Genomic DNA, 15144 nt, shown 5'->3' with positions numbered 1-15144 from the left:
ATTCAGCAATGCAAACTTGGAAGCCAATCATGCTGCCAGCTGAGATGGATGAGGAGCTAAATTGCTCTTCTAGGGGCCTTGCCAAAGGTTTTGTCCTGTGACACCACACATGATATCTGACTGCGGAGCAAGGCAGATAACGACATTATGAATGACTGTTTAATTTTGAGCCCGGACTTTTAAACTAAATACGGATAAATAAACAAATAGATCCCAGATCTTCACAAATGAACACCGGCAATGGCATTTACAGGGCAGAAGGATTTTTATGCTGGAGCAAACTGAGAAGGAGAAACTATTTACTTGAAGTGTAACAGCAAAGCTCTGTTTGCTTTATTTAATACACTTGTGCAGCTTTACTGATGGATTTCTGCCTCTGAGCTTGTTGCTTTTTCCTTGCCTTTGAAACAGGTTACAACCTTCCACACTCACTGCAAGCAAGGAAACCAGCTCTCGGTTGCGTGTACAAGTCCCTGTGGAAAACCACGATGCCTTTATTGAGGGGAAGTGGCCTTAGTGTCCACTGCCAAAGAGAACAAGAGAAGGTAGTGAGCAAGGAGGCAAAGCTTCTTACCGAAGGTTGATTTGGGCAAATAAATAGTATGTTATAGATTGTCATGACTGCGCAGAAGACAGGAACAAATTTGTTTCCATAAAATAGAAATCTGTTGGAGATGAAGGTTCCCCAAATATTAACACTCCACTAAAGATGACCCTACTGCCATGATCAGTTCCATGAAACCAAAGACCAGAAGCATTTTAAGTTTTTGAACTATTTAGAGCTCAGGACAGGGTATGACCCTGCTCTGTTGGTGTCATGGGCAGATCCTCTAGTAATTACAGATATTCTTGGAGTCAAAGGCATCTTCTCACTGCCTGCTCCTTGCCAAAGGTGCCTCTGTGAATGTCCACCCAGCCGGGCTCCTCTCCACAGAGCCGGCCCTGGTGTTACTGACATGGGACGGAATGACTCATGTCAACGGCACAACAGCTGATAGGCATAAGGGATTTCATTACAGAGTTAGAAACAAGGTGACAAAAATGAAAATGCTTGCCTGGAAGACAGTGTTGTTCTTGTGACCAAACGAATTTCCTCTGGGGCTCCTCCTGACTCTTGCTGACATCCTTCTCAAAATGCTGCTTCACTGAACTGACCTGAGGATATTTCACAGCTTTTAGAAGACAGGTTCTGAATTCCCTGAGAAACCCCGTTTCTCACGCTAGGACACTCCTTCTGGTCACTTCATACAAATCTTGTATTATAAAAAGTACCACTGACCAGTTCTTAATTGCCAAGCGATCCCTAGCAGATGATTAACTTTGAATAGACACCACAGGTGGGGATGTCTCTAACTATCCCCTGCAGCCATCACTCGCATGCCAGACAAATACAAGAACAGCTGAGACGTGGCAACATCATCATTTAAAACGAGCGGCATCAATAACCGTTGTGTCCTGTTACGGCCTGCTCTGAGAGCTCTCAGGAGTCCCAGAGCCTCTCATCAAACTTCCAGGCTCGACAAAGCACATCGACATTTTCAGAGCAAAGGCTGTGCTTTGGACACAGGAGGCTCTCTGAGCACTAGAAATTCTGCTCTGAAAATCCCTTCACATTTGATTTCCAAAGCATATACGTCTGTAACAAGCTAATGTGCGTAAAGAGAGCAAAGGTTTGGGCTTTTTATGTTTCACTGTCTTAAGGCAATATATATGGCGGGGATTTAGATCAATGCGGGGTGAGCTGGGTCCTCCGGTCAGGGTTCTGTTGGAATCAGATGTGACACACTCCTGCATACGCCTGCGCTTCATCCTGCTCCTGTAAAGGCCAGATCCATCCCCTCGTGGCTCTCTGCCCTGCAGCAACGTGTGCCCTCTCCCGTTACCCATGGCGGTTCAAGTGAACAACGTCAAACGGCACACGTTTTATTCAATATGCCCACAGACGTATTGGCAGAAACACTGCTCTGAGCTTTTCACAAAGGCTCTGGAGGGAAATACATCCTGGACCAGGAAAGAAGCAGTTCCCCTAACATATACTAACACGAGAGGGGCTGGAGTGCCGTTCCGCTGAAGGAGGCCACAGACAGCCCAGAGTCTCCCTTGGTATCAGCTGTTAATCTTATCATTGTACAGCTAACACGGTCTGAAACCAGATTACCCTTTGTTTGGGCAGGAGCTGTGGAGTTGGTGCTTTCTTTGTATGCCTTTGTATTTTGGCTCCGTTGTTGTGTGATTTCACCAGGGTCTCTGAGTGTGCTGGGTTTTAAATGAGGCCTCAGGATCAGCTAACCTAGTGAAAATCAGGAATTACTGCAGTAATCTAGAAAAAAAAGAAAGGATTCTGGGTTCCTACTGGTGAGCAGAATTCGATCCCTTACATTTGAAAAAAAAACAGAGCTTTGTCTTCCTTTCAGTTTTCCCTTATCTAGCTTGAGATTCAAGTGCCAAAAATAATATTGCATATTACTGCCAGAACATTTATCTTCTCTTTAAGCTCGTTTCAGAGAAAGGATTTGTTCAGGAGGGCCTGGGAGGGGAAGAAGGCTAGGTTTTTAAAGCTCATCATTATCTTTGGTCTCGGTGTTTTGTAAGTTAAAAGACAAATCAGAAAAAGACAAAGTCACTCACACACACCGAGGGAGGTACCAATTTATCTTCAGACAACACAACCTCTATTTAATTTTCTATACAGACACCCAGCACCCTTTGCCGAAGTGTTGTATGTATTTGGGGTGACTGAGGTTGTGGGAGGAAAGCATTTTTCTGCTGCTAATAGCAATACCTTGGTGTCACTCATGATTTATAGCCAGCAAAGAATGCTTCTTCTGGTCTATGTTCTGCTCAGTGTAATGAGTACAGAAGGAATAGTGCGGAGGTCTCATGGAGCTCACAGGAGGAGATCTTCATTAGTTCAGTCCTCTCCAGTGTGGTAGCAAAGACTGTGAACATTAGAGGAGAAACCCTTTTGTTTATAACTAGCTTATTGGAGTGCACAAGCATGGAGTTGTCACCATGTCACTTTGCTAATGTGTCACAGACCTTCAGACACTGTTGGTCTCCAGGACACGCAGGCAGCTCAGGTACGAGGTGCTTCTCCTTGCTTCTGTGTGGAAGGAAGAAGGAAAATAGGTCACAGAATAAGATTGCAAGATATTCAGGAGAAGATGAGCCCCTGGATGAGATTTGGAGGTTAATACAGTTCTCTATGGAATGTGGGGTAGATTGTTCGCTCTGTTGGGACCAGGATGAATAACATCAAAAGGGGAATGAACTCTGCCACAGTGCAGGAAAAACAGAGCCTCCATCAGACTACAGTATGAAATAACAGCAAATCCGGATCCATGATGTCCAGTATTCTGTCTTTGAGGCAATAAAAGATGCTGTTTAGGGAAAGCATGCTAACTTGGCCACTTCTGTGGTCCGTTCCCCTCATACCCCTAAAAGCAGCCTCAAATTAGAGATGTCAGAGGGAACATCCCTGTCTAGACTATTTAGTATCAATTTCTAGACTTTTTGTTCATGAATTTGTCTAGTCTGTTCTCTGAAAATTCTGTCTGGTTCCACAGCCTCCTGTGGCAGCCAGTTCCAGAAGTTCACTCCCCACGGTGTAAAAAAGTACTTTCTTTTATCTGTTAAAACCAATCCCTTACTAGTTTCAGCAAATGCCCTCTGTTTCCAGCACTGTGGGACTTGCTGAACAGAAGCTGAACATACAGCTTGCCCAGGGCTGTCTTCATTTTGTAAATCTTGATGCTATCCTCCTTCTCCAGCTTTCTCCTCTCCTAACTTAAGTCATCTTCTCCTAAGGCAACTTACTGATCCCTGATCATTTTATTTGCTCTTCTGTGGACCTCTTCTAGTTCCACAAATATCACAGTGGGCTGAGTTTTGCTCATAATTCTTGTGAAGGACTGGGATCTATCAGCTTTGTTCCAACCTTGCTTGAGATCAGCCACGTGAGGGCTTTTACGTTTGTGTGGCGGAAGGGTATCTCTTGATAAAATGTCAGGCTGCCTCTCCCTGGCTGCAGCATCGCTGTATTCTGGATGAAATCTCATTACACTAGTCACTGAGTCTGTTCAGTGAATCATGAAATGCATCCTCAGTTTTGTTTTTGAAGTCGAGAGCCACAAGGGCAGTCAGATCCCTACCTCTCCTTGAACTCTGTATCTGACAGATTTGTCTGGGGGCAAGTCCAAATGGTCCTGATCCCAGGCTAGTGTCCTAAATCACAGCTTCATCTGTCTATTCTACAAAACAGAAAAATAAGGAATTGTGCGTTTCAGGAAAAGAGTGGTGAGTTTTTGTTACTTGGCAACTGTCGCTCCCACATATTTTGGAAGAATGTGAGAACATCCTGCACCTCAGAGAAATCAACCAGCTTAGGTGAGGAGAAAAGGAACCAGCAGCAGATCCTCAAAGCTTTGAGCTGGGAAGATCTCTTGGGGTTCGTGGAAGCAAAAAGTGCTTTATGTCTGCATGCTCCTCAGCTTGTCTCCTCAACATGATGGTCTGCATCAGTTTCTGGGCTCTTTATGGTGAAATAATCCGTTGTTCTGCCATTTCTGTCTTGCAGAGGCATTTCACAGCCATCTGAATGTGCTCTAATCCACCTGCCAGCTGCAATCAGCACACAGCATGGTTGCACTCCTGTCAGCCAAGATTTCAGCACCAGAAACAAAAATCTTCAAAAGAGGAATCAGCAAGAGATCTGCACGCGAAAACTGGGGTGGGAGCAGTCAAACCTGAGCGCTTGGTGAATGTACACACAGTGATAGCAAACCCAGGCGATGAGGCCAGGGTAAAATTTGACTTGCTTTCTGGAGTGGCAGTTGACTTCAGACAGGAATTCAGACATGATTATTAAAACAATAATTTAGGGCTCCAGTTCCTGGGAGCTTATCTCCAAGGTTGAACCCAGCAGATGGCTGTGTAAGCGGACCCCAGCTAATGCATTTATGCAGTGGTTCAGCGTTTTTGGTCCAGATTTGGTGCTGACAACTTTGCTATGTGAAATCCCATTTCTCTTTCCTGTGTGAGATAAAAGAATCTAGTGGTTTCAAAGTGCAGATCTCAACTCTCCGAGACAACCCTGCGGTACCCAATTAAGCAAAGCTAAGATAGCAAAACTAGCATGGCAAGAACTGATTGAAACTGTCTGTTGCTTCAAGGAGTGCAATAACAGGAGACTGCTACGGTGGCAAAGATGTCTTACTAAAGCACAGGGTTGATTGGTCTTTGTAAGGTCTGCTTGGCGCTGCAGTCCTTCCTTGTGTGAAATTCCTACTGGTTTCATGCAAAACCAGTGAGAGCTGGGTCATTAATACCCAATAGTTTGCTTGGAATCCTGTAATTATGTCATTAAAAGGACATGAGAAAATCTCACTGCTGGCCAAGCAGCAAGAACAGCCTGGCAAGAACGTCTCTCTCTGAAATGCAGTTATTAAAGTACTTCTTATAGATTTCTAAGGCAGCAGGGAGATGTTCTGGGGTATTTTAATCATACACATGTCATAAGAATAGTATAAGAAAAGATCATAGGAAATAAACGGGAGTTGGAACTCCTCTGGCTCAAACATTCCTGATCGCAGGGTGTCCCACCTCTCCCAAGGCTCCTGTGATGGAGATTTCATCCACTCCCTGCACACTCTGTTCTGAGCCCTTCCTCATGTCTAACCAATAAACCTCCCTTACTGCAATCTATTACTTCTTCTCTCCTGGCAGACACAGATAATAGTTTATTGCCTTCTATACCGCACCTTTACATATTTCAAGGGTATTATCATGCATCTCTTCCACCCCCTCCAGACCAAACCAAGGCATTTTTTTCTGTCCTTCCTCACAGGGCTCATTTGCTGTACCTCTGTTTGTTCTTGCTGCTCTCGTCTGGACTTTCTGTGCTCAAGAGCCAGTAGCTTTGCAGGTAAACAAAAGGACTGAAGGAGGTAAAAAGGTTCTGCAGAAACATTAGGTTCTCTGAGCAATCACTCTGAATTCTGGAAGGCATAATTGGGAACTGCTCTTTTCCAAACACAGCGACTGCCTCTACCCTATGGCAGGAGACCAGGGTCTTTGTTTCGCTGTCAGCAGAGTTATTTCCATGTTCTGACTCATCAACGGCTGTTTCGACACGGATAAAAGTGGCAGCACTTCGCAGTATTATTCAAGCCCTCATAGGTGAAAATAACCACGAGGCAAAAGTTTTCCTGCAAGTTGCATCAGTCATGTGCAGGTTTGCACCTCGTGGGTGCTGCCTCGTGTGTGCAGCTCTGGGTGTGTCCATAGCATGACCATGCATGTGGCCCTGTTCTCTAGGACACAGGGGCACAAGTGACAGGAGACCACAGTCATCACGGCCAAACTTGCCTTTCCCAAGGAACCTGGTGCCTCACAAATGCGTCCCTCTCTGAGTCAGCCATGGGACTATTTCTCATGCTGCCTGGCAGCTTTCTGCACTCCCCATCCCTGCTGTGAACGCAGCAGTCTCTTCCTTACCCCCTTTTCATTTACAAACAGGCCCAGGGAAACATCAGGCTGTGGTTGGATCCCTACTCTTGGATCCAGTGGAAGAGGTTGCCGTCCCCAGCCCCACCAAGGTGCTTGAGCTAACAGCTCTGCCAGCAGACCAGCAACACAGGGGCCGTGCTGACTTCTACTTTGCACGGAAGAACAGCACTTATACAGTATTTTCTTTATTGTGGATAGAAAGTAAAATTATTTTCAGCTAGTTCTCTCTTCCAGGTTTGTCATATCCTAGATGAGCTGATCTTAAACTGCTGAGCCTTGCTTTCCTCTTCTGTGAAACAGGACAAGTGCAGCACCCAGAGGCTTGTAAAACACATTGGATATGCCGGCTGCATAGCGGTGCTGCGGGAAAAAGTGCTCTAATTGAACACATCTTACAATAATTACGTTTCCATCAGCCGTGTATTAAGGAGGCAGACCTTACTTGGAAAGTGCTGTTAAATACTCAGAGAAAAGCAAATTTCAAATTCTCAGGGGTAAATGTTTATTCAAGACTCTCAAAAAAAAAGTGATGATTTGTGAATCCAGGTGTGGGAGGGGTTTTAGTGGTGACAGTGCTTGGAATTTTTCAGCAGCATCTACTGCTTTCAATGCGGAGTAGGGGTATTGACTGCAGGATGACTGCAGGCTTTGCTCCACTGCTTCATCAGCATTTCTGAATTGTTTGGACAATAATGATTCTAAAGAAATACCAACAGTGTTGCTTTCTGTTCCAAGGAAGCTAATTTTAAAAAAAGCCATTTTTAGGCAATTCTTATTGTTGTCTTGTACTTCCCTCTCTGATGATTGCTGAGATGTGCAATTGGAAGGAGCTTCCTCTGCTGAAACCACTTTGAAAAATGGCAAGCTCTGGAACAGCATCAGTGAACACTCTGAAGAGACGGATGAGGCACCCTGGCTGCAAAGCAAATTTACAATGTTGTGTGCATACCCCAGCAATCAGCAAGACAAAATATTAAATTTAGGAGCAGCGTGGAGGTTACCTCCTGAGGCAGAACATCTATCACAGACAGATTAGGAAGCGAGAAAGCAACCTGCTGTCATGGCTTTTATCATCAGGTCATCTCTTAACTACTCTGTGGTCTATGTTGCATTAATTATTAGTGGAGACATTTATTTATCTTTTTTTTAACAAAATACTTTTTCCCCCCGTAACTTGTGACCCTTCTATTCAAGGGTCTCAAAGGGGGTCATGTTGCTCAGAGGTTGGATTCTATGTTGGGAAGTGTTTGAACTGCTCTGTGTGGAAGTGTGAGTTGCAACTCGTAACAAATATATTTGCAAGTAGTTCGGTGAGCCACAGAACGAGGAAAGCCAGGTTTCCTAACAGCCTTAGGTCTGCCACCTGACTCTCTGGCGTGTCAGTGTGTCAGCTCACACAAGTGGCACTCTCTACCTGCTGTGTTCTTACACAAAACTTTTCGAACGTAACATAGTGGCGACCTTGACCCCACGGTCAAATTTTGTTGAAATTCATCAAGTGGTTTAAAAGTTCAGCAGGGCTTTCTACCCCATGGCACTTCACAAATTTTGGAGCCATGGGGCATGAGGGTAATTGGCTTTCTAGGGAATTGTATCGTAAAGTGACCCTTCACCACAGGACAGCCCAAAAGATGTCAGTTATTACGTGAGTGTTAGCAGCCCCTTCTTCTTATTTTCCTTAGAGCCTCCTGTGTGTGTGTCCCTGGAATGTTTGACCTACTTCTCCACTATTAAAGACAAATCACAAGTCTGAGCTCTGGCTGAGGCTTCTCATTAACAAGCACTAACGGTCATGGCACCAGCCGCACGGGAGTCCTGTCAAATGGAAGAGCCGGAGCAGAATCTCTTTGTTCCCTCCAGTGCACTCGTTAGTGTTTTGTCTCTTCGTGTTCTGTTTCAACTCACGGATTCCCTTGGTTGCTTATAGGGCCATTCCACAGATGAATGGATCCGGGAAGCTGCTTTCTGTTTCTCAGCATATATTTCCCCTTTGTTACAGTCTTCTCATCAGGTCTGGTCATGCCCCCACGTATTCTGGTATTTCTGGTACTCTGCACCGTCTTAGGAGAAATAAATGAATAATCTCCTTCCTCACACGCACACCTTCCACTGTGCCCACTCAAAAACCAGAATGCCAGTTCTGTGGAAAAAAAAAAATTCAGTTATGCATTCAGATGACAGGTGATTTCTAAAAGCTAGTTAAAAAAGAGGTTCCTAAACAGAATTTAATATATCCTCGTTGTTGCAGTGGTTGTAACTTGGTGCAGATTTGATGTTTTCAATCCAGATTTGCAAGGATATGTGCTCTTTTATCAGTCTATTTTGATTTCAAAATTCTTATCTCTATCGTACTGTAGGCATTAGGTTAGCTCAACCTGCTGGGTTAATAAACTGTCTCTTGGATGTTTGTAGCCTTTTTATAATAGCCAAGACTTCTTGAGTTTTATAGTTAGCACAATGCTATACAGAGCTCATTCCTTCTATTCCCATGTGGTTATTCTAATAAATATGAGACAGATGCCTTTGGGCTTTAGCAAACAGGTGCAGCCCCTATAGTGCGACAAAGAAATAATTTTGGCTGGGACTTTCCGGCAGTATATTATCAGAAGGGATCATATAAACAAGCCAGCACTTGTTAGAAGGAAGCATGGGGATGTGACTTCATTCCTGGATATCATCCTACTTTGCAGTCCACAAAACCTCTGTAAGACACTGGAGCTTTGAAGGCTGGAGGCAGCTTGACTGTGTCCATGTGAACTGTGCTGCGACAGGTCTGCCCGGGGACCCTTCAGAGTGATGAATATGCCAAGTCACTCCGAGGTATTATCTGAAAAGAGAGCCTGGCACTGAGTTCTGCTTGCCAGAGACCTGCAAACATTTAGAAATGCTCTGTCATGCAAGCCAAGCCACTGCTCGAAGTTCTTTTAATTTTTGTAATCAACAGACAACTGCTGAACATGATAAGGCCAGGGTTTCAGCTCAGAATGGACTAGGGAACAGGGAGGGGAGAGGACAGAGACAGTAGACAGCTACCAGGTAGGAGGTGCAAATGTTAAAGCTTTGATGTTCTCCCCTTCAGTGGAAAGGGCGCAGAGGAGATTAGCAGTACTGCACTCAGTCACGGTATTATCCTGTTCAACACGCCAGGAGATGCAGTTGTTCTGAATGTCACTGTAAAAACATGAGCCGTCAGGGTACTTGATTCTCCACTCAGTTGCTCTGTTTGAAACCAGATTAATATCACAGAGACCAGGATTGCACCTTTTGTATTTGACAGTTGGAGATGCTTTTTGTATTCAGGAAAACTGCCTCCTTGCTGAGGCGCCTGGCACTTCATTGATTGTCACAGAGCACCAGCGTGGTGTAAGCCATCAGCTACCACCGAAGGGGAAGCTGGAGGATTTCTTTCCTAGTCATGCTACTGAAGGTCCAGCAGTGGTACATACTGTCAGCATCCCAGTCATTCCCCAAACGTGACATCGGAGAGCAAACCAGAGCCTCCTTGTTTTGTTTTCATATACACTGCAGAGCAGGAGAATGAGCAAGACTCTACAGGGATTCACATGTACTCTGTATATTACAGAGTAGCTGTACTGGTATCTGAGCTCCTTCCAATATAACACAAAGTGATTCATTCTCCCATTGTATCTCTAGAGGAAGATGTGAGGGCAAGGAGTGTCTTGTTCTGGTGGCTATCTTTTAAAAATACATATTTAATTATTTTGCAGGAAGCAAGATTAAAAAAAGAGCCTCATTGCTTTGGGACCAGAAATTAGTGGCGTTTATTCCTGAGTGAGCTCATTTTGCAGTCCCAGCAGAGCTCCGAGAAGGCTCTGCTGTCTCCCACCCAGTCATGCTTTACCTTTTATTGCAGACAACCAGCTGTGCTATGCCAGGAGAGCAGCTGTGGGCTCTTGCTTTCACTCCTGGTGCTGTGCTGCCTTTTTTTTCTGTATGTCCGCGCTGTAGTGAAAAGTGAGGCCATAAATTCTGTCAACCTGAGTAAGCTTTAAGCTAGCAGGGTTGAGGACCAGCACTGCTGTGACACAGTGAGGCTCAGTCTTCCTGAGGAATCTTACCTGGCTCCTTCAGAAGAGCTTGCTGCTGCAGCTACACAGCGACCGAATTCCTACCCGCGCTGGCTAATTTACAGCCGTGTGCACGACATGCCGGCCTTTTGTCTGCACGGCAGACAAAGACTTCAGATAGTGTCAGCCAGAAAATATGAGCTGTACCCTGACTTGAAGATTCCCCTTCCTTGCTGGCTCTGCATTTCTGAGAAATAATTACGTTACGGTGCGGGGCCACCCTGGAGTCCTGCTGTTTCGGTGACAGCTGTGGCTTTGGGCAGCCATGCTGGAAGGTGCTGTTTCACGGGGATAGGGATAGATGTTTATCTGGATCCAGTTCACTGGTCTCAGGTTGAGAATATTTTAGAGCATCCCAAAAGTCACGTATGACTGTTCTGAACTCTCAGGGACACAGGTGTACAGAAAGCTGTAGGATACAGATGGAGAAAGTCTTGACAAATTTCATTATTGCATGGTTATTCCCTGTTCATTAACCTGTGACTACTTTCTTCTTTTTTCCCCCAATATGACCGAGATGGGGTTAGAATCAATAATCTGTGTCAACCAGTGAGCGGTTTCATCGGGTTTGTGAGATATCAGTCTTCAGGTAAGCTTTCTCATCTTTTTGTGCTTCAGTTTTTTCATCATTAAAATGAGGAATGAGGAGCAGTGTTTACCCACTTCACATCACCTACCTAATTACTGCTGTCGAGTAGGTTTCACTACTGTGGCTGGGAAAGTGTCATATCAGAGCTGCAACCCCAAATGCCAAATCTTTGAGTAGCTTTTCCTTCACAAACCACATAAAACAAGTCAAGCTTGTAATACTTAACGGGCTCAGCACAAACGACAGTAATTTCATAAGGTGATGCCTTCATAAGGGGCAGCTCCTTACTAATGAATGTATTTACCACTCAGTGAAACACATTTCTGTACTTCACAAGCTGTGAAAGGATCAGAGCAAACACATTGCTTTGGGAATAATAGAAAAAAAAACTCAACATGGATCAAAATCATTAACATGTTCATTAAAGGAAGGAAGTGGTTATCTTGATTGATTTCAGGAAAAAAATGTTACATGCTGCTTAACAAAACTGTAATGAAATAAAGCAATACGTCCTGTCAGAGAGAGCAGCACAGCACGAACACTGGAAAATAACCCTTCTGCAGATGCAATCGGCAGGCAGGACAGAATTCACATGCCTTCTGGGGATCCGCTCAGGCCCGGTGCGCAGCCTTGTGCTGGCTCTGTCTCGTACTCTCATTTACTGCCACCAAGATAATGATTCCCTCCTCTCACGCAGGCGCTGCTCTTGTCAGAGCCGCTGTGCCGGCATGGCCTGCCCCGGTGCTGGCCGGCATCGTGAGCGCTCTGGAAGGGATGGCGGAGCCGCTGCGCTGCTAGGGACACCTGCTTTCTGCATGGCTGATTTTTCCACGGCTGCGTCAGGGCCTGGGCGCTGTCACGAGTGTGCCACAGAAAGACCATGCAGCATCTCTGGGCTCCACTGGTTTTTTTTTTTCTGCAAGCAAATAGTGAACACAACTTACAGATAGTGGGAGAAAACCCAGAATCTCTTTCTTGAGGCAAGACCATTTTTCTGGCTCTCTGGGGAGAACTCCAGCTAAAACAGCGGCGATGACACATTATTCCTGATGTTCCTGGGGAAAGAAATGAGTAGGACAGAAATGTTTATTTAAAGAAAATATATTCAGGACCTTACAAAACGTCAGACCTACTCAAGACTCTGCCTTTAATAGCCACCAGCACTGTATTCAACCCCCTCTAATAGAGTTATGGTGATATGAGGCCTCGGGGAACTTCTCCTAGTCCTTTAGATATATATATTTAGAATTCATTCTTTAAACAGGAAGACATTTAGCACCTGTTTGTTTATCCTGATGCAGTTTTCTAGATGGGGGCATTGTCTGTATGAAGTTTTAGTGGGTTTTGGGTACTTGCTGATGCACCGTGCTGCTCTGTGACCAACTGGCAGCAAAGCTGGAGGTATTTCTTCCCGTAAGCGTTAAATGGTTATGCTCCAATTTCACTCTCCAAATCTGAATGAAATTACAATTTTCCATTTCAAAAGCTATGCCCTTTCCTTTATCTGCAATAAAGAAGGAAAGGGAACGCTTGCCTGGCCTTTTCTGTCCTGTTCATTATTTTACACAAATGTATCTCTAGGTTTCTCTTCTTCTTCATAAACTCTCTAGACAGTCTTTATGACGGTGCCTCTTCTCATAGCTTTCATTACTTTCATCACCTAACATATAATACTTTTATACCTCGTTTAGTAGAAAACCGCGTAGAGATCAAATTTTAGTTTAAATTATGAAGGTCACCTCTAAGCCTTGCTAACAATTTTATTGAAATAACTAGAATAGAGAAGTAATATGAATCATTGTTCCTATTTTATTGTTTAGGAAAAATGGAATAAATGTCTCGAAAATGTTTTATGTAACCTTTTTGAAAGAAATGTATTGCACTTACTGTAAAATATGTGCTAGTTTGACTGCTGTTGAATAGATTTGGTTAAACGGTGACTTAGAAACCAAAGCAATTCTGAAGAAGAGAGGCAGGTTTTGTTTTATAAACACAGAAACCCCAAGTACTACATGTGGCTACAGCAGCCTTGCAGAGAAACTGAAATTTTTATGATCCTGGAAGATTAAATGAGAGGTTGGTACAATGACTCTCTTGGTTTAACGGCTGCTTTGTTTTAGATAAAGCAAGAAGATACCTCTTGCTACCTAACTCAAGTATATCACTTTTAGTCCCTTTTGTTTGATAATTTTGTGCTGTGAGTTATCTGTTCATTAAAGACAGCCACATTTAAGAGCCAAAGTTTTGTTGTTTTGTAACCTTCACCCCCACAAAACCTGTGTGTATAATCAGAAACATGGAAAATGTTAACATTTTTGTTTGTTCTTGCAAACCGCTCCCTAACACACAAGAATTCATCAGAAATATAAAAAAAAAATCCCATTTTGCTTTTCCACTGGTGCCATTTTAAAAATAGTAACATCTTTATTGCAACATTTCGGAGGGAAAGGGGCTCCTTTACCCTTCTACAGACAGACAGATGCTCCTTCTTTGTCTCCAGTCCTCTGGCTGCTGCTCTATCACGCTGTTGCAGTTACTATCAGCAGAAAGACCACGGACTGCGTGGTGAAGTGGGAGCTGTAGCAGATGTGCGCAGAGCCACAGTTCAGCGCAGTTTTACTCTAAGAGGAAAGCATGACCCCACGGTCACCAGTGTAGTGTCCTAGCAAATCTCAGGGAGGTTTAAAATGGCTTGGAAGGACTAATGAAAACTGCCCCTGGTCACTATAGCCGATAATACCTCCGCCTGCCCGCTCCTAAATCCCCTGCACACCTCCCTCACCATGAACGAGGCTCAGAGCAGGTCCTGTCAGGGTTTTAAGCCCTCCACCTCCACTGTTGAAAATGACCCCTCAAAGTTCTTGGTGGTGTTGTCCTCCTCAATCTCACATGGCTTTTGTTTCAGGGGCTCATGAGAGCCTCTTGGAAACGGGTGCTGCTTGAGGGCTGACACAGAGATGATGTCAAATTGGGCTCAGAAAATGACGCCTCAGCCCCACATTACTTGCATGACAACACAGTGTTGATTGAATAGGAGAAGGGATTGAGCCTTGGAAGGTTCTGCAGATGAGGGAGCTGGAGATGGATGAAACTAGCAATAATCTGCTACAATTTCTCATCTATTTAAGCAGACTCTGAAGTCAACTCTTCAAAAATAAACGCTGGTCCCTGCTGTAGTTCAGTGCGCCTGGCTGTCTTTTGAACTCTTTCAAAGGGGCCCTTGTACTTTATCAGGGAAATGAAGAGGGAGATCCCTGTGTAATCTCCATCGTTACCTTTCATTTCTGGAGCTAATGATGCATAAAGCATCCTGGGGGGAGAGTGCCTTTCCCCTCCTGACACAGCAGGTACTCCTTTGTAACCTTCCTCGGGCTTACAATAGATACCGCGACACAGCAGCTTCCCCTGCTCCTCAAAATACTATCACAGCATAGTTAAAATAATTCACATGTTGTTAATATAATTTTTCAGGTATAAAGCTGTATGTCCATGTGTCGGGCCCAGTCGGCTGCCTGGTGAGAGGCCAGAGGGTGAGGCCTGCAAGGCCCATGAGGCCTGCGCCTCCCCCTCTGCGCCTCTGCCCCCGCTCAGCTTCTTCACATCTTCTCTTCCCTTTTTTTTTTTTCTGTTTTCCCCTTCTTAAATACGTTATCGCAGAGGCGTTATCACGGGACACTTTGCTACCAATCGGCTCGGCCTTGGCCAGCAGCAGGTCCGCCCTAGGCCCGGCCGAGTCCACTGAACAAAGGTGAGCGACTTCTAGCAGTTTCCTACAGAAGCTGCCACCTTAGGCCCCCCTCACTAACAAAACCAGAACACCATGCAAGAGTCAAAATGCCCAATTTAGGAAAGATTTTGAGTTTCTAACGCCATCGACAGCACGCACGTCATGAGAAACTCCTCCATGAACAACAAGGGAAACATGGCTGCTTTCCTTCAAGTCTTTTTCTCATAAATTAT

Source organism: Chlamydotis macqueenii, chromosome 14 (assembly GCF_036417535.1).
Source record: "Chlamydotis macqueenii isolate bChlMac1 chromosome 14, bChlMac1.mat, whole genome shotgun sequence".
Taxonomy (NCBI): Eukaryota; Metazoa; Chordata; class Aves; order Otidiformes; family Otididae; genus Chlamydotis; species Chlamydotis macqueenii.
Note: the sequence above shows the minus strand (reverse complement) of the source record.